Raw genomic sequence first — 21,654 nt, forward strand, 5'->3', positions numbered from 1 at the left:
TAAACATCTGACTAGGATGGGGGGCGCAGCAGGGACTGGCATGAGGAAACTTGCTCTCTCCTAACTTGTGGGCTATATGCACAGGATGAAGTCCTGGCTGAAGTGAAGTTACTGGAATTTTGCCATTTACTTTATCAGAGCCAGAATTTCACCTTAGCAAGCAATGTACTGTGGCAACAGACGGATTCACAAGAGCTATCAGAAAAGAAAGGCGATCATAAAGTTCCAGCTCTGCCCTCCGGTCCTGTTACGTCTCTTTCATTAGGAGAGCCAAAGCTGTTCTACCACCATTCAGCAAAATTGTAAGGTGCAGACAATTGCATTCCCTGCATTCCGAGTAAGTCTTTGGAGAAAGGAAGGAAGCAAGGGAGACGACAAGGTCCAGACACTGGCCCATAGGTTCCTTGAATATCTAGGCTAGAAGGAATTCGGCTCTGTAGTAAAGGAAAATGTCCTTTAGGCTAGACCAAGGCCATCCTGCTGTCAAAGACATGTTGTTGTTGATTAGGGTTTTTTTAGAAATTTGCCATGCATGTTTTATTTTGAGGCTGAGAAATTGTTTTACCACTAGATAACTTTTTATTGGAAAAATATATTTTTCTGTCAAGAAATCTGCTATCTTGTGTGAAAACCAAACCCCTCAAAAGCTATATCTTTTGACCCTAGATCAAAATTTCATATTCATATAACAAAAATGTTGGTTTGAGAATCTCACTGTGTGCTAGCAGTTTAAGGGTAGTTTGAATGTCATCTGCCTTCACTCTCTTCCAATAAATGAATTTCCCAGAAGAACAGTGGTGTAGCAACTATGCAAAAGACAATGACCATGATGTGGTGCAGGCCGGTTGCACAGCTGGTAGAAAAGGACATGAGTGGCCTCAACCACAACTCCCAAAACTACATTTTTCAGATGTGAGAGAACCAAAATGCAAGTGCATTAACCCAAAGCCTTTGGAGTTTTTCTGCACACAGGAGCTAGATCTAACTTGACCCTACCTCTTTGCTTCCTCTAGTGGAGAATTTTTGGAAAAATTTGGATATATAAGGAACATTAATATATCATTCAATATTTACACCCTTAATATGCTTAGATGCTTTCTGATCATCTTTGAATTCCATAATGTGTAAATCATTGCTAAATTGGTATGATAGTCAGTGCAGGCATTTACTTTAGGATGAATCCTACCCTCTGTCATATCAGGGAATTACAGACATGGTGCGTCTTGTGCTGTTTCTCTGCGTAAGGAAAAGAAGGCCAACTGGCAAATGCTTACAGTGCATCTTTACCTTCTCTCCTTTATTCTGCAGAGCCCAAAATCTCCACCAGCTATTGCTCCTTTTCAGCTGAGGAACTCAGTGAGGAACTTCTCACTCTCACTGGCTTCTCTGCTGCAGTTCAGCCTATACTTATGTGGGTCTGGAGTACTTTTTTTCACTTTGCATTAATCTTATACCTCCTGTGACCAAAATAGTGATAGTCTTCTCCTTCAGTGGTTGTCCATAAAGGTAGATTGATTGACTGCTTCCAACAAGAATCATGCCCTGATTAATGCTTTAAAACGGTGTTCAATCACACGATCTTCAGCTGACTAAAAATGTGTGGGTCTAGAGGAAATAATGCTTTCTTAATGCTTTATAGCTTCATACCTGTGGGCTCCTCTCAGAGCGACAGGACATGCTTTGGAGCTACTATGGATGGCTATCACTGGATATTGTTGAGGTAACTGCTGGACATCCTTTTCAGGTATCTGAAAAACACATGAAGCATTTCTTGAGAAAATTCAATCAGACCTGTTTATTTGAAAAAAAAAAAAAAAGATAAGCATTTAAGGAGTCAAAATATGTGCAGGGTTGAACCAGGCAGAGCAGCCCTGCTCTGCATTAGAGCTGTTTTTAAGGATTTCCCACTTCTTGCTAGCATCACTTTAGTGTCAAAGCTCTACCTTCTTCAGCTCTTGCTTGAAAACTTCTCTCCCTTCTTTAAAACAATAATTTCTGGGTAGGAGAGAGCACGTAGGATAAAGTAAATTGAGAAAAGAGGCAGAAAAAAGACAAGCCAATAAACCTTTTAAAGTTCACACTAGAAGAGATCTGGAAGGGCAGTTTGAACCTTTACCACATGTTTTGCCAATTACACTGTGACTTTCTGGAAGCTAAATTCTTTTATCACATGACCTCAGAGCAGGACTGTTGCCATTACAGTGTAAGCAATATGTTACTGTAGTACTGTGCATCACACACAGCTTCGGCACAGTTCTATATTTATTTCACTGCTCTTCCATTTACTTTTTGCAGAACTTTCTGAATTGGTGCTTTGAGTCTTTGTATTGCAGATTCAGGAACTAGAAAATTTTGATAGTGTACATACAGACACCTCCCACACACCCAACAGCAGTAGTACTGTTGTCATGCTGCATATATGTGAAGATTTTCAAAACTATTATTATTATCTCATATCATGTTTCATCTATCATAATATTATCATCCCAGCAGATTTATCATACACATACTGTTACAAAAATAAAGACTTGAGTAACTTTCATATGGGGATGCATTGCTTTCATAGGAACAAAGAAGTTCCTTCCTTTCCCAAAGAAATCTTAGAGCAAAAGCTGAAAAAATCATTAACAGAAGTCAGAATATCAATGTTATTTAAGTACTACTGTGCATACAAGTCAGTTTGCCCAAAAATGTTGCTTTTTTGGAAAGAGGAATGGATTCATGTGTCAGAAGTTTTCTTGTTTGTTCATTTGCCAAATCTGACTTGGGATAATTAAAAATGAGGAAGATGTAAGGGAGGTAGAAATAGAATATACACACACACACACAAAATAAAGCCCAATGGAGAAATGTCTGCATTTTGAGGGAATGTGAGTGTTGGCAATATTATGACCTGGGTAGGGCTGTTCTCCCACAGTCACAGCTGTAGAAACCCTCTCTGCCCATCAAATGTTGTTTTCAAGGGGATGACTGGCAGTGTAAACAACTCTTTTTCTCTTTCCCTGTTGTACAATAGCAAATCTGTGACCGAATGTTGTTGAGACCATGCAAACAGAATAGTGTAAATTATAAATTTGCTGCACTGTTAGTTTACCTACTTTGGGTATGCTTATAGGTTGAAGAATATAAGTATTCTACAATCTTTGATATATTATCCCCACAAAAAAAAAGCAGTGAGGTAATAAAGTGCGATCTCTGTTTTTCAAAAGAGGGAGGAAAAGCAGAACTGTTGCACCCTGAGATGAGAAATGCTTAAGAGAGAAACAAAGCAAGCTTCTGAACTTAAGGCAGCTATAGGATACCAGGTAGCCCTATTAGCATGTCATCAGTCAAACAAATAAACCCTAAAAAGAATGAACATGGCAGAACTGCCCTAAGGATTAAAATCTTATCTCTGTAAAGTGATACTTTCTATATATGTTCTAATGAAAATAAAGTGTACCTAATGAAATAATATGTTCATTTGGAAGGCTGAGGAATCGGGAGAAAACCTGTTTAGAGATTTGAGGTTAAAAATTAGTTCCTCCACTAAAATAAGGAACACAGTTCTTGAAAAATAAAATTAGAGGAGGTAGATGCATCACCCCTTCTTTGTGTCTTACTTCTTTATTGCTTTCATGTCTTCTTCCAAACAGCTGGTATCACCTGTGTCAGAATCTGACATAATTTTTTTATGTCTTCCTGTCTCCCTTTTGGGTGTGTTGGGGGGGAGCATTACTAATTTGTGGTGGATCAGATACTTTCATGTATCTTCTGCCCTTTCTTTCCTTTTCCCCATCCTGCACTGCCACACTGGTTCATAACACTGGCTGGAGAAATACATTAGGAGAGGAAGAAACACAAGTATTTGAACAAGTAATATTTGAGCTTTTTCATCTCCCACCTTGATTTGAATTACTTCAAGACTACTTCTAAACCCAGAGAACACTTTACTTGCATGAAGGTTATGATTTGTACTCCCTGCCCATTTAGAAGTATCACTACCCTTTGAAAAAACAAACCAGGAGCACCACCCCAAAGCACCGTGAAGGTCACAACGCTGCTAGAGAAAATGCGTGGCCTGCCAGATACTCTGCTTCACCACGGACCAACTGTGCAGTCTTTCAGGTGTTTGTCTGGTGCCACTGTAGGTGAGAAAGAAAACAAACGTGGAAACTCATGCTTCAGTGTGAAGAGCACTGCATAAATGAAGTAACTCTGAAGTTGCCATGCCCTCAGTGACTGAATACCTGGTTTTGTAGTCTTTCTGTTTAGCTCTGTGTCGTGTGAGCTAACAGACACAGGTTAATTATGCTGTAAAAGAGTGAAGTCTTCAAATAAATATAAAAAAAAAAAATCTTGCATATCCCTATGCCCTACTGATAGATTGGAAACTTGCTAATAGGTTGCAAACTGTGCCTCATAGTATGTACATTCCTTGACTGTTGACTAACAGAAGCAACCAGCCGTGCCTTACTTGTACTATAACATAACTCTTTGGGGAGTCAGTAATGACAAAGCAGTAATTTGGTGCCCTCACTCTGGGTCCAATTTAATCAAGTGCAAAGCCTCTTTGACTTCTAGATGACTTCAGTTGGACTGGAGGGTTCTCATTGCAGAGCATCACAACTTTGTTACCTTCTTCCTTCTCATTTCTATTACTTAAATGCAAAAGCAGTAAATAATTAAGTGGTGCAGTGACTTAAGATTTATCTTCTTGTTTCTGTTGTCCTAGAAAGTTTTAAAAAAGTAAGTGACATTTATGGATAGTATGTCACTTTATGCAGGTCAAAGGGCTCAACAGTACAATTTTCAGAAGATCTCCTTTTGAAATATATCCCAGGTTGTAACACACAAGTTCACTAGACAAGGACTTTTACACTGGACTTAACAACTGTATAATATAGCACTGTATGTATTCATCCAGGGAATAAACTGTGGGATTCTCCTATGAGACTTAGAGATTGAATACCATAGTCTGCCACGGTTTTTCAAAATGAAACGATTACAGAAAGGGTAAAGAAGAGAAACATTAAAATGAAAATATGTTTCTAACTTTATCCCTCTGAGAATTTAATGAGCTGAAGTACTCAGCAGATAAAGAGAAATCTGCATCTTAAAGTCACTATAAATTCTTTTTTTCCTTTACCACCAGCAGAAAAGAACAGACGGATAACAGATAAAAAAGATGTTTGTATTAGGGTTGAATGAAAAATGCTTTCCCTCAAATAACTTAATGCAAGACATTTGCTGAAAATTTTCACAGGATATTTTTTTAATTAAATACATCTTTGATTCAGTTCTTAATCTTCCACAAAGCTATTCATAGCACCTTCAGGAAGAGAATTATATAATCTACCCAAAAATTAGTTTTTGATGAAATTCTCATCTTTTCTGGAATGGAGACGGGCCACTAAAATATATCAACCAGTTATAATAAAGGTAAATATAAGAAATATATTGAGACAGGGAAAAGGAGGAAGCTCTGCTGTATCTTAAAACATCACTTCATTAGTTATATGTGTCCATGTTAAGTATGTATAATGAGTTTAGGGCCTCTTCCCTTGTTGGTGTCTCATGGTTACAGTATTCCACCATGCTGAGCTGTCTTTTTCCTGCTGCAGAAGATCCTTGCAGTGCTTGGCAGAGAGGTACTACTTGATTGTGAACCAGAAGGACAGCCAGAGCAAGAAGAGTGGCAGAAGCTCAGGTTGTACCTGCTGAGCAACTGGAAAGAGTATGGCATGAGGAAAGAAGAGGAACTGAGTTAATGTATGTGCTTATAAAAATGTAAGCGTAAGGATGGCTGAACAGCTCTTGATAAATCAGAACCATTGTGCCTGAATCAAAACAGATGCTTCCCTTTAGAAGAAGCATGTTAGAATAAGTATGTTAGGTAAGTAAGTAGCTACTTCTTTTAAGTGAGAAAAAATTATTCTTGAAGTTCAGTGTGAGGATGCCAGAACACAAATCAAACACAGCAGCAGATAAGTGGAACCATGGTCAGCTAAAAGGAGAAAGAGAGAAGTAAAGGCAATAGCAGAATAAATAAAAGTGGTGCGCTTATAAGCATGGTTGTCTCTTCTAGAGTGGCCAGGAGCCTTCATAAGATGCTGCAAGTGGCACTGTTGGATACACCTGAAAACTCAGTAGGAAATTAAAAGGCAATTAAATGTGTCATAACTTGTGGAGCACATCATGTGGGTCCTTATATGACTCAGTGTTCATGTTTCGTGCTGTTATGCTGGGCAGCTGTTTTGTTCTGTCAGTTGTGCTCTCCAAACATTTAGCTGTAACCTAGCAGGGATTGAGGAGGAAATAACATCCCAATTTTCATACCAGCAACAGCTGCTTTGGTTAGGCAGTACACTAAATATAGTAATTTGCCATGTAGCCAACAACAGTGATAGCACATCAAAAAGAGATTCTCTGACATAGCAGGGATCCCTAATGTGCTACGAATGATGGATGGGCTGTTCATGCACCTCACAGAATGATGCTGCTTTTCAAAATGGAAAGCGGCGTGTGTGACCATCAATATCTTACATTGAATTATTGGCTTCTGTCACGATGCCTGTATTTTAGCCAACTCATATGGTGGAAAATTTTTTTATTCTAGTGACATTTCTGATAAAAGAGCCATCAATAAATATTTTCCCTGAGAAATGTCTTCTAAAGGTTTACAGGTTATAGCAACAGTCCTTTGAAGATCCATCTGTGACTCATAATAAAATAAACCCATTATTGAACAAAGATTCAAACATGAATATGCTTGTGTTTAGTGGGTGTCTTTTTGAGACATGAGAATTCTCTATGCCAAACATTAAGATGGATGGTTGTTGTACCTGTGTAGTATGCTGCCTGACTAAATGTTAGTGTTGCCTTCTGTGCTTTTATTATTGGTGGGAATAAAGTGCCTCCAGTTGACAAAGGTGGTATGATAAAACACCACTGGTCCTGCCCTAACCCCACATTGCCAAGAGGATTTTGGTAGCATTACTGATATACCTCAGCCTGTGTGGATTGTAATGAAGCACCATATGACAGGACAGCAGCCATGGCAATAAGTGGGGTTTCCTCTCCGTAAGCCAACAAGGAAATTAAAAATACATTGAGGCTGGGACTTGCTGTGTTCTGCTTCTCATCTTATACTATCAAGGGCTATACAACACCTGAAATACTTTCCAAAATTAATTATTCTGAGTTTAGTTATTGAACCATATAAAATGTAGCATGAAGAATTCAGCCGGGTCCAGCAAACCATGAGTGTTCACCATGATGCCATCTAGGCACTGTCTATAACTGTCTATGCTCATCTTATGAAAGGAAGATGATTTGGTTGAAATCAAAGTATATAGGACAGCAGTATGAGATGAAATTTATTCAGAGGCAGTTGCAGTCTCTTCTTCCTTCAGTTATACTAGCAGATTTATTTCATATTGATTGCATCATGATCTTTACATCTGTTGTTCTGCAGTGGCTCTGTACCTTCTCCATAGGGAACAGTTCCTCCTGCTCCTTTTTCCTTTTGAGTCACTCACTGATGGATGCTATTCAGCAAACCCTTGGAACTTTCCAAAGCAATCCTTAGCACTGGGTCCTTCTGCAAAGTGACAACTGTTGATAAACAAAATTTGATGTGGTGTTTTGTCTTCTACTGTCTCTTCCTCACTTTCAGTACTCCTGAGTTAACTCCAAGTCACAGGGTTTCCCAGCTTCCTGAACTTGTGTCTTTCCCAAATGATCAGTATCCCTACTACATACCTCCACTGCAAGTAAACAGTCTATATGTCATATACTGCAGGCACTGAAGAAAGCAGACTTGCCTGCTATCCAGAGGAAAATAGCATCTATAGAACCGTGTAATATACACTAGTATGAAATAATACAGAATATATTTGGCATTGTGTCATATACTTAATTTAATAAACCTTTGAATGAACTGGCACTAGGACTTTTGAATCATAGCATTAGCTGTTAAAATATTTGGAATTTTAATGAAATTTTGCATTTTAGAGCACCAAATATCTCACACTGCAAAGTATGCATCTGCAACACTACTGGGACCTGTCAGTGTCACTAAGCTTTTTTCTACTTGGGTTTTGGTATTAATTTTGAAGGTTAAAAGGTAAATGAAAATTTGTCATTTGTTTAATAAGACCATTTTCATAAAGTGGAAATGGGATGCAAAGTGCTTGTGTTTTTCAGGATTTTTAATATCATGGTAAATAGTGTGGCAAGCCCTATTCTACCACAGTTGTAGCACAACGACTACAATCAATAGCAGGAGACAAAGTATCTATCAGCCCACCAGGGATGGACCTATTTAACACAGCACATTTCCTCCTTTTAAAAAAATTTTTCCACTTTTACAAGTACTAGACAAACAGTGAATTAAACACTTCTTAAAGTGTACTACCAGTTAATTCTTTTTCACATATTTCTGAGGTTTTATGTTTCCATGAAAAGTTATTAATTATGTGAGGAATAAAACCCCAGGTTTTGACTGCAATCTCTTTCATTGTAAGCCTCCTTTCTAGAGGTGAAATTCTAGAGAATCACAGATAGTGAAAGCAAAGTGCAGACCTTCCTGGCCACGTATTCTCTAATACTAGAGGGTAGCAAAAGCTTACACTTATCAGCCTCCTTTGAACAGGACATAAATGATGACTAGAGATTTCTAAAAACTAGTGTCTCCGGAGATTTCTGTCCTTTCAGACGGATTTTATTCTTTCCTCCTTCAGCTTTGCAATTGCCAGTCTACTTCTTCCAGCTGAGGATCTTTGAAAATAACATCACTTCAGAAATTATATTCCCCTTTTAACATGGGTCCTTTATGAACCTGTTTCTCAGATGTTACATTTTTAAGAAAAACTCATCAGAATGCAAAAACCCTATGCTTCCTCGTCAGAAAATTCTCTAAGGAGACAAGGAAATTCGTCTTCAGCCTTGCAGACTGAGTGTATTTGTTCCCACTGAGAGGTAGAATAGGGCAGCCTCGTGGACTGGACAGGGGCTGCTGGCTAAAACCATGCCACCAAATCCAAATACTGGAAAAGAAACTCAGGCTCATCCTGAAGCATCTCAACAAGGTTACAGCTCCTTTCTGGTGCTGTCCTCACTTGCCCTTGGGGCATGCTGTTTGCCCTAAATCTCTGCTATTTGGGAACTGATATGGGCAAGTAACAGAGGCAATACTAGGAGTTTCAAGATGGCAATTGTAGACCAACTAGCAAAAGCATGAAACAATCAGTGCCTCTGTCACCAAGTGAAAACTGAATCATATTCAGAATCATCAGAAATCTATACTGAATTTTACCCTATCAAATTATTCATTAAAAATTGAAAAATTGTGGATTTTAGGCTAGTTTAGAAAAAGAAAGCCTTATTCCTCTGTTCCTGTAACATGCTGTTCTTTGTTACTACTTGTTATCAGGTATAGGTGCATGTTGACGGCACCACTGGACGTATGTAGTCCTCACTTTTCTAAATTAGCTTCTGATGAAGGGCTCCCACCACTGTGGTTGCATCAACCTATAAGGTTCTTGTTATACAGTTAGATGGTAAACTTTCTGAGTCAATGGTACAGTGGGTGGTACCAAAATGGTACCAAAGGGTACAGTCTGGTACAGTGGTTAACAGATACATGGCTCTGGTCTCCAGGCCTAATGCATACCTTACATGCTTTGTCATATTCAAAAATAATATTTGGTTTAATTGGTGTTACATCTCACTCTGTCTTGTTTTCTTTATCTACAGAATGTCTGCCAACACTCAAACATTCACAGGGCCTTTGAAAATTCTGAGGCTGAAGTAAAAATAATAAAACTTGGAAAATTAAGGCATTTCCTTGTTTCTTTTATTATTTGCCTTCTGTAGGACTCAGATTTTCCAAGTACATTTCCGCAATAAATCTGCAAAGCTGCTACAGATGAAACAAAATAGAACTTCTCCCATGGTTTAGCATTACTTCCATAGCTGAGGCTACTGAAGGAATATCAAGTATTGCAAAATTTATGATTCTTATCATAAAGATTGGCAATAGATCAGTTATCTTCTTTCATCTGAAACTCAAACCACCATTATTATTTCCATGTAGTTATGTTGCCCTTTCCATATCTTATATTTAACTGAATGAGTCATAATTGTCTTCTTTCAATTATGCTGAAATAAAAGTTGCACTGATAGCACTGGTGGGTGTACTTGACAATGCTGCCCCCCACAGCTCCTCTGCCTTTTTCTGAAGACTGAGGAAATAACTGAGCTGTAGAAGTCCCAAATGTGCTCTTCCTTTAGCTAAATTAAGCCTCTTGTCTCCCTCTGAAATTCAAGGCTGCATAAGAGAAACAAATAAATCAAGAGTGGTGCCATGGCATTTAGCCATCCGTCAGCACTATAAACCGTTGCTTGCCTACCTGATTAAAAAAGTTAACTAGTTATATTCCTACCACTCTCCAGACCAGGTTGCCCTCTGAATCACTAGTAAACCCCAGACTGAACCATTACAACATGTGATAAGTAGAGTTCAACATGCTGTAAGGTGTGTATATTATTAATTACTTCTGAGGATCTTGGACCACACCTCAGCACTGCAGTGATAAGTAACAAGAAATGTCACTTGCAACATGTATGCACTCCAGATATTGCGCTGTCTACATTCCCACCATCACCAGGTGATTGCCTCCTACAAAACTGAAATATCTGCTACCTCTCAATAGGAGTTTCTGTGTTGTCTGCTTTCTTAAGATTATTTGTGTTGGCATTCCTTTTCTCATCAAAGGACAGATATGAGATATGAAAACAGTTTAAGAACACTTTTTAGAGTAATTGTCTTATTAGGAAAAGTAATTTGCTCCTCTGTCAGGTATACTCATGATTTGACTCCAGGTTATTTAATACTATTTGGCAGAGAAAGTATTTTGCTGGTGCCTGAAAATTCAGTGGTATATGCTATACTACAGAGTGACTTGTCTCCCAGAGAAAGTACTTCTTACATAATGAAGAGTAAATATGTTTTGAAGTATGATTTTCTTCCAGGAGGCAGACACTCCGTATCAAGCTTTTTTAGTCACAGGTAATCCTATAATCTAATGACTGGCATTTTGCTGCTATTCCAGATCCTGTAATCATGTATTTTGGTGAGCACAGGAAGAGCAGTGCTGACTTCAGGATAACTTCTGCTGCAAGGGAGTACATTCATAGAGAGACAGTGGACTGATGCAATGATGGCTACCTTGGCATTCTGTTTGACCTCTACAAAATCTCCAGATGCACGGCAAAAGTATAGAACTAATTGCTTGCAGCTGTATGTTTCAAAAGAAAGGAGTTTACTAGTGATCCTTCATTTTCCTTAAGGAAATTGTTTGTTAGTCTACATATATACACTGAAAAAGTTTTAATTCATTTTGTGCAGGTCTTTAAAAAAATATCTCTGCTAATATCCACCACGTGACTTCAGAAAACTTACAAAGGAGATAACAATCATCGTGATTCCATAAAGGAAATAATTTGCCGGAACAACAGTCTGAAAGTGAACTCGAGAGAGAAAGAAAATACTAAATATGTACTAGCCTGCAATAGCACTTTCTCTTTGTCTCTTCCCCCTTTCCCTCTCCATCTTCTCTCTCCCCTCCCCCTTTTTAAAGCTTGTTAATTCAGATCAATCCTTCAGTGGTAATATTGCCTTTGGGTTACATGCCAGCCTATGGAATTATATGTTTGAACACAGGGCCAAACTAGCAGTTATTCCCCTGCCACTAAAGGTGAAAAGGTTTCCAGTAAATCAGGTTACTTTTCCACAGGGTAAGCTGTGTTAAATACAGTCTCTCTGGGTACTTCATCAATATGATTAACCTATTGGCATTATAGTTATCAAATTACAGTATAAGAAGTCATAAAGTTAAAAATAAATCTGTTTTCCATTGAGAAAATCTATTTAGGTGGAGACTGCTATATTAAAAGCTTACAGAGTATATATAATAGCATCATAGTTCATGGGGAGTCATTACCACAATGGAGGTTTTCAAAATTAAACTTGCAGGAATGTCTTATAGATAAGTAAAAAGCTCTCAAGGGATTCAAGTTACATACTATATAGGGCCATCATCTTATTAGAGTTTTACTACTAACCCTATTAGAAGTCTCCAAGCTGAGAAAGATTATAGCACGTGGATTGTAGAGATATTTTGTAGACACTTTGCAACTCACCACAAAATGTTCATCTTGGGATCTTGGTCCCTGTAGCTGAGTTAAATGGCTGCCCTAATTCCACCACCATGGCTGCAGCAGTCTCTTAATGTACCATAAATCCAGTCAAGTACTTTGACCTCTTTATTCATTGTCACTATAGCTCCTGAAATTGTCCATTCTAGCAAAGGGCCCGCAGGAGTTTGGTTCTTTTGACAAATGTGGGAGGAAAGCAAGTTGGTTTCCTGCAAAATGTGGCTGTGCTTTTACAGCAGAGAAAATAGAAGCAGTGAGGAGAAACTGGAACACTAATGCACATCAAATGGGATGGTCATTACTTCCTACTATATGCAAATTACTCATATGGTTTAATCAAATACATCACAACTCATTAAGTGGCTGATGCTTCTGTATCACATTTGGTGGTGCTTATGGGTTCAGAGTTTCATTAATGGGAAGTTTTAGAACAAAAATTGTTGCAAAAAATTTACTCTGGATGAAGAAATCTGATGCTTGTATAAATGTTTCTAAGAAAAAAATACCTAATTATTGTAGTTCCCTTCAGATTCTGCTCAGTAGGTTCTACTCAGTAGGTTCTTTAATTTGCTTTAAAGATAACTTTTTCAAGAAAACATGGCTTTTGGCTCCGGTATGTACAATTTCCCAATAAAACTTATCTCAGACAATGGAGAAAACCACTATGGCAACGAGAGTACTCTTATTAAATTAATCACGCTATCTTGAAAACTAGAGGAAGATGAGGGTTCCTAGCAGGACCTGATTTCATGCACTGAGTTATTGCTTCAACAGGTGTGAAAACTCGTATATCTGGTCCTGCAATATTTATTGCTATTAAATAGGCCAAATTTGGCAATAAACCTAAATGTGCTGAGAGATTAGATTATTTCAGTCCCTTCAGAAATGTTGCACTGCATGATGACAATTCATATCTAGAAGATACATTTCATAGATTCAAATTATTAATTTTAAATCTAGTAGAGTTGCCTTCATGTATATGAAAGAAGAATATTATTGATTTCTTACCCTAAATCATCAAAAGTTTCTGGTAGTATCATGAAACTAATATGTAGGACTTTTCACAGCTCCATTTGAATACCTGTATATGTTGTTGACTTACAGTTGATATATATATATATATATATATATATATATATATTTTTACTGTATTACATATAAAAAGTAAAATGTGATATTCTTAATTTCAATGTGCATAATGTTTAAGGTATGGTTTGGTCCCAAATTGTGCACTTCCCCTGTACTGGTCGGGGGGTAATAGGGGAATAAATACTGAATTTATCCATGGAAATAAACAAACCTAGCTAAAAATTACCTTTTCTCCTGCAGTGTATTAGAACACCATTCTTCTAAGGCATCAAGGTTCCAAGTGTGAATTAGCTGCAGATTATTTTCTGTCCTCCAGATATATGACACTCCCTCAGAAAACTTGAAAAAGTTGGAGTATATTAATTAGCTAAATTATTTGTATCAGATTTAAAAATGTTGTTTAAAACTGTTGGATGAATCCTGATATTGCAAATAGGTTTGAGAAGGTATCTTTAGTATTTTATTTGTTAATATAACACCATATTTATACGATAATACTTAGCATATCATGTGTTATCCAAGGAATGAATGAATGTATTGGATTAATAAAATCAATCTGAAAAATGTAACTTATTTGTTTAGGTCAGTTAGCCCATAATCCATATTATATTTCAAAGGACTAGGACCATAAATCTGATTGCCATTGTCAGCATGATACACAATAAAAGAAAAAGACTTAGGATTAAATATTTAGACTGAGAGTTTAAAAAATATCTACCAAATTGAGATTGCAAAATTGACAATGTTAGTACAATGTTGAAATTGCACAACCTGTACTTGTATCTTTCTAAACAAGAATAGAAAATGTCTCTGTCTTATCCTTCATCCTACCCGTAGCTGGTATCAGGAACATGCAAAGAAAAGTCTATATTATCCTCTATCAAATTTGAATTTACAAAACTTTGCATTTCTTTATCTGAGAAGCATTCTTTCTTACTTTAGGCACTAACGTTTTCCAGCACCTTGAAGAACATGGTCGGACTTTCTTTTTTGAGATCTCTCCATGGGAGTTATCCATGACTGTCTCCAAATTGTCTTCAAACCATTCTAAATTGTTTGTAATCCCTTTTTATCATAATAAATTTGCCACTGCACAGTACTCTGCAGAGAAAATGTTTTTGCATAGGATCCAAAGAGCAACTGCAATGATTAGGACCACTAAAAACTAAGGAAGTGCTAGAGTAATACTGGATTTAATTTATCTTCCTTAATCCAAAACCTCTGGACTATAAACTATCCTATCCTTCTGCTCAGATTTTGTGTTTTCCTTCTACTCAGTCACACTCACTGATCACTCAGGCTAAGATATAAAAAGGAGTGATGCCATTTACAGCATCTAGACCTTTGTGGCAGAATCTGAGGCAGAAATTAGGTAAGCAGTTGATGGTCTTTACAGAAACTAGCACACTAGAAACTGGTAATCAAAAGGGAAACATAATCTCAGATCTCAGCCCTTGCTGAAGTTTGGATGCTTCAGGCTATGTCTACATTAGCATCTAATAAAGCACAGTAGGAGCTGTTGATTCTAACATCCACACAATATACATTTTGGGTGCTTCTGTTGCTCTGTTCTTTTTTCTTTAAATTTCACCCTTTTTTTCCCAGCATTTTAAGGAACATCTAGCCTTTGACAAGACAGAAGTCCAAAAATGGATATGAGAAAGATTAAGGGAAAATCAAAGCTAATAAATGGGGGTTTAGAAACATTGTTAAAAGTTGTTATTATTTTATCGGCAAGACTTCACAGACTGGGTCCAGTTGTGGTCATCTGGAACAAGTGTCTGAAACAAATGAGCTCAACCCAAAAGATGTGTGGGGAAAGATCATCATGTCACTGGTAGAAGGGAGATTCCCACTTACGGAAAGCAACTAAAAGAGTCAAGTATGTTTAGCCAGGCAAAACAAAGCTGAGCAGGGAAATTATTGTCTCTGTAAATGGATCAGAAAGGTAAGCACGAGCAGCGGAACAATTCTTTAAGCTTAAGGACAATGTTTATACAGAACCAGTGGGCATATCCCACCTATGAATATATTTACAACAGAAATTAGTAGGTGTCATAACCATCAGAGGAGTGAGACTGTGAAACAGATTTCTATCAGAGTAATGGGTACAAAGCATCAAACTTTTTTTGGTATCAACCTTCATGGTTGCATCCCAACATGTGAGACTGACTGATGTCATTGCCTGAAAGGCAGGTGCTGTGGGTAGTCACCTGCAGTACCGTACAGTCCTGCTACAGAGGTACCTCCTCAACTCCGTGTGATCCTGAACAATAGCTTGTAGAGAGAAAACACTAGATAAAAACCATCTGCCTTCTAACACTGGGCATATTGCTGTGATCCTTGTGTTATCTCAGGACTGGTGTGAGGAAGGCTAATTTGTGCAGTGTTTACATCGAACCCAGGATCTGACCTTTGTTTTGTGGCTTTTTTCCCACCAATTGCATTGACGTTGTTAGTCCTTCCTGAGTATTGCATTCTGGAAATGAACCCCTGATCCAAATTGTGCAGTGCTATTGCATTCTGTTATTACTCAAAGGGGATAATTTGGCATTTTGGTGGACTCAGTAGGAGTTGTGAGAAAAATGTTGTTGTTAACTAATACATATTAGATTTTATGACATGATTAGCTTTTTGCTGTATATATACAACAGAGAGAAGAAATAATTATGGGCAAAAGAAATTTGAAAAAGCTTGATTGGGAATATATAGCACACAAGATTAATAAATATTACCTGAAATTGATTATCCTATGAATCTACTTGGGGTAACAAGAGAATAATTGTCAATGTCTGTATAAGCTACTGGCAAAATACCGTATTTTATATTTTATGGCACAGATTATATATATTAGTACTGAGGGTTCCAACAAAGATTTCTGCTACCCAGACTATAGTTTTTATCCATCACTATGCTTTTAGGTGCTATAGTATTTTATGGAATAACTAAATAGAGATGGCAAAAGTCAATAACACTGTGGTATTTTAAGTCTGCAGTAAGGTTGCTCCTGCCTCTATTTACACAGTCAGGTTGAGGAGCTTAGTCTTGACATAGCAAGCAGAGCCAGAGCCATGATATGCCTCTGAGCTGTTCAGAAAGACTTCTCAGAACGTCAGTGTGCTTCTTCACTCATCCATTCAACTGCCAGGGAGTGACCCATCTGGGGCTGGGTGATGCTCTGCTTTCATAAAACATGTATTCTCTGATGTGGCGAAATAGGTGGATGTTCTCCAGCTATTCAGCAGCTGTCCAGTGCTCTCCTCATAGCTTGGGTGGGGAAATGGCCAAAAGGAAGAAGGACCTGTTCTTTTCTCAGCAGTGACATCCAATCCTAGAATCAGGAACAAGAATAATAACTCCTTTTCCTTTTTAATAGGGTTTTTATATAGAATTCATGAATAATTTTGTATTAATCATATAATCTCATTTGTATTATATAAATTTTGGGGAGTAAATTATTTTCAATAACATTTGTTCATGCATCTGACAGTATAAATAATGTAGTCTGTAAAGCTGTGGAACTTCTTGTCATGGCATGCTGTGTAAGCTGCATGGATGTGTTCAACAACAGAAGAAAGAAGCTGGCATAAAAGAGAAATCCACCCAACATTTCCATACCAGTTGAAGATTCCGGTATTTAACACACCTGAACCTTCAGATTTGGGAGGGCAAACTGGTAGATGTGTGAGAGGAAGAGATGAGTACCAAACATACTAGCCTTATTTTTATTCTTCCCCAGCAAGGTGAGTGCAAAGGTTAGTGGAGTGAGTTCAGACTGAAGCATGACAAGGCTTTTGACTTGGACCCACCCTTTAAAGGATTACAAATTTTCTATCTAAATAAAAAGCTATATAGTAAAAACAACATATGAGAATTACATATGTTGCTTTCTCTGTCACCGAGATCCAGTTTGTGTGAAAGTGATGAAAAAAGGGGTTAGTTTTACAAAAAAGGAGACGGAGAAGAAGGAATGTGTGGGGAAAAGGATGGGAATGGTTATGATTTCTTTCCTGCACACTGATGAAGTCTCGGCAGAGAACCTACAAATGTCCTACAAACAAATTGTACTGGTAGCCATACATATAGCAGCATTAGTTTATATGCACATAAGGACTTGTTCAGCTCTGCCTTACAGAACTAGGCTTTATGGGAGTCTGATGGATTTTGTGAGTAGTTGACTGACAACAATATCAGCAGATATTTTTTTTCATTTCTCTCTTTGCTAGATCAAGAGTCAATAGGTTGGTGTACCTCCACTTCTTAGTTGTGCAAGACTAGAAAACTTTGAAGCTCAATGTCATTGAAATTAAACACCCAGATATACAGGAACTTTACTGGTGTATCTGAAATCTCCAGGACTTTTCAATTATCTTGAACTAACTTAGTAAATTATTTTTTTCTCAAACCATTTTAATGTCGTGTTTACAATGGTATGAGTGTCTATAGAGGGCTCTTGAAATGGGGAGAAAATGTTATGTAGCTTAAAGAAACTAAAATTAGGTTTGATTTGAGCTCTGAGTGACAGCTTAGGTCAGCAGTTTCCTTTTTTTTTTTTTTTTTTTTTTGCCAATGGCTGTTAATCATGTGAGAAAACCCAAACCCAATATACTCAGATTGTTAAAATTCACATGATAACTGTCCCTCCCTTGGAAATAGCCAGGTGAGGTCAAATGGTGGTTGAGTAATGTCTTCTTCCTTGTCTACATGGCCTACTAACTTCATTTTTTTTTTCTTATCTTACCTTAGGTCAGAGCAGAGAGCAGAGCCCAAAGAAAAAGAATTCCATCCAAAATTCATGCCGTCTCCAGAAAGTCATTTGTGGAAAGTAGATGGCAAACCAATCAAAATGTCTCATCAGCAAAATTAGTATTTATGAAATTAGTGATGGAGCAGAACTGGCAGAGTGATTGCATTATAAACACTCAAAATGTAGGGGGAGGGAACAGAGATTTTGCTCATTTTCCCTCCCACTGCTAAAGCACTGTATTTAATTGACTTACAATTTTTCCCCTAATATATTTCTTTATGAAACCTGCCTTGAGCAATGGATACATGATTGTTCACCGAGGGTTGTGCCTCATTTGTTCCTGTAGATTGTGCCTAATTAACGCTAACTTGTCTGTACATAAAAAGTACAATAGGCTGTCCTTTCCAATTTAATTCCGACAGTTTAATCGAATCTGTATTCTTTCAAAAATAATTAGATCATTTACACTTCATTAACATGTAATGTAATGTTGAGGCATTCATCATAATGATTTCTTATTTTTCTTGTGCAATATTATCTCCTCTAATGAAACTGTTAACACCATGCATGTCTTAATTAGCTTTATCATATCACTGACAATTTCAGGGAGAGCTGCGATTTTACAAATGAAATTAAATTAGTTCAATAGGTATATTTGAAGAAGAATATGCTCTATTAATGCAAAAATATTAGAAACAGGCTTACCTTTATATACCATCTAGTAGTTTCTGTAGTAATGTTTTTCCATCTGTCTCTTAACAATGTTCATGGATCACTTTTTTCTTTCTTCGTCTTAAACAAAGTGATGATAGGCCTCTCTCAAATATATTAAACCATCATAGGAAACACTGATAATACGGAGACTGTAAGATACCCTCCCACCTCATAACCAAATCTCTTTGATACTGGGAGCAGTTCCTGTGCAGATCTTGGTGTCCCACCTCCAAACACCTCTGAAAGCGTTGTTTCTGGATTAAAGCTGTGAAGGAATTCTCTGAGCCACTTCATGGAGGATGTATTCACTGTATCCATGTTTGTAAACCTTGGCGGAAAACGAGTCATGCTAGGGTCTAATCCTGTACATTGCTAATAAATCACTACTCCCATGGGCCTGGAAACTTCCATGTTAGCATACATCTCTCAACAAGTATTTACAAGCCATTCACATTCTGACAACACTCTTGCAACTGAGAATGTGTTTGTAAATGTTAGTAGAAAACAAATTGCCATGAAGCATCTCCTGGAAGGTACTGAGTACCCATAGCTTCAAAGGAAATCCAGTGACAGTGTTGTGCTCAGTATTTCACAGGAAGCATTCTGCACCTGCCTGGTTTGACTTTTAAACTAGCTGAAGGTCCTAAGATGTTTTAGAGACAGATAAGTTTCTTTCCCTCAATTCACAATCTTGCCACCACAAGGAGTGTGCCGCATTCCTGTCTACTGCAGCTGAGTGAATATTGTGAAGCAAAACAAAAATTGCAGGCAATTTTTAGAATAAATAGATTTGTTGCTATAAGTATTCATGACCCTTTAAATTTTGTTCTGCATGAACACTTGTACAAACAATTATTTAAAGATTTTCTCCTGAGTGAGAAAAATCTGGAGAATATGTAAATAATGTGCAAAGTTGGGAAGAATCTTTCTGAAATCCATGTGACTGATCCCATATTACATCCAGAAGTAGCCAGTGGCAAGTAGTAACCAAGAGAGAGTTGACACATACGGTTCACAAACAAACCATAGGTGGGAACATGAGCAAAAATTTTTTAGTAAACAATTTTGAAGAGGAAATGATTCAGTAAATATGAAAGTCCATCTGAAAACAATTTATAAGCAAGCTAGAAGGCTAAATTAATCAAACCATTTGCTATAAATAGATTCACTAGCACTAACTACTTCTACTCACTTTGCAAAACTGAAGCAGAGATAATTGTATTCATTTCTCTTTATTTATATACAGCCAAAGGTTGTTGTACAGTCTGTTGGACCATTACTGATAAAATTGATAATGATAGTATCTTTGAGTCCCAGAGGTCTCATAAGCCTTTTAAAAGAAAATGCTACAGATCACTTTTAATAAATTTCAATACACTTTATTAAAATCCATGGACATAATATAGATCAGAAGTCAAATTCTGACCCTTTCATGGTAACCTGCAATAGGTTTTAATTTCCCTAGTCCTATTTTAAGTTTTAAGGGATTATAGTATGTACTGAAACCTTATATAGTATAATTGATTTTTTGATCCTTTTACACTAACATTTTGACTGTTGATTTTCAGTTTTCTTGATGCTTCTTTTTTTAAAATAGTAGTGTAACTTACCCATAGCTTATTAATGCAGCAGTAGAATGTCAGGGAAACGGGTTTTAGCCTGCTTTATCAATTCTAAACATGTAAATAATTATATATTTTTTAAAAAGACAAATTAGTCAATTCCATAATGGGAAATACTAAGATTAGAGTTTTGTTTATGAGTTAGATGATTTTTCCTTTACTTGAGAAGCTTGAGAATGTAGAATTTTAAGAGGATTGAGAAAAAACCTAAGTGGGCTATTTGTAGGTGTTTTCAATATAACCGTAATGTTACCAGAAATGCTCCAGTGTTTCCTGATATTTTTTAAAAAAAGTTGTTCCCACATTCTTTGATTTATCACTCTAAAGTGTCTTGAACTGTTGTCACCAAATGTTATTTCTTGTGTTAGTTTTGCATGATAAGCCATCTTTATAATGTTTGGTTTAATTTGTTTCATTTTATCATACTGTAAGGGAAGGATTGATCAAAATCAGCAATTCTAAGAATCTGCAGAGAGGAAGGAAAGGGATGTGTACATATTAATTTTGAAGTAGAAAGAGAAAAGTTCCAGCTCATCCCAGTTTATACCAGACAGGAAACTCCAGCTGATCACCTTCTTTATGTCTTTCTACATTCCCCAAAGATCTCATGTCTTGGGACATCAAATGACAAAATCTGAAAGCTTTTGGAAATGTTTTTTCATCATTTTTGGCAAACATAATGAAAAAAAAAAAAAAGTTCTTCCCAAATCTTCCCAAATCCATTTCTAAGAATGGATTGATTTGCAGACAAAACTATTTAAATGAAAATCTTATTAATTTGCTATTTGCATTAAGGAACAAGGCATCTATATTTGTACAAGGGGTTCTTTGATTAATCATAGGGTATACATGTAGACATGAAAACAATTGAGACAGGTAGATAAGAGATCTATATGGTTCTTGTAGCCTTTTTAAGATACTGAGCAAACCCTCTGGTTCTTTTTTTTTTTTTTTCTTTTTCTTTTAGATCCTGACTTGCAGGTTAGATGAGTGTTTGCTAACTTCTAATGGCTTCGGTTTCATGTACTGACCATTTGTTTCAATGTATTCTTCTGGCATACTTAAGGTTAAAAGTGTAAGTGCATGACAGACAATAGGCTTACACCTGTAGTCACGTGCTTGAAGATTAACAGAGACAGCACTAATGTGGCTGCTTACACACTTTACCAGCCTTTCTGCTTCCTCTCATGCTACTCAGTATGCAGAGCCTAAGAAACTCCCATTCTTCCAAAACGTCCTGGACTGCTGACCAAGATGAAGGAATTTCTAGTGTTTATTTTG

Source organism: Athene noctua, chromosome 2 (genome assembly GCF_965140245.1).
Source record: "Athene noctua chromosome 2, bAthNoc1.hap1.1, whole genome shotgun sequence".
NCBI classification, from domain to species: domain Eukaryota; kingdom Metazoa; phylum Chordata; class Aves; order Strigiformes; family Strigidae; genus Athene; species Athene noctua.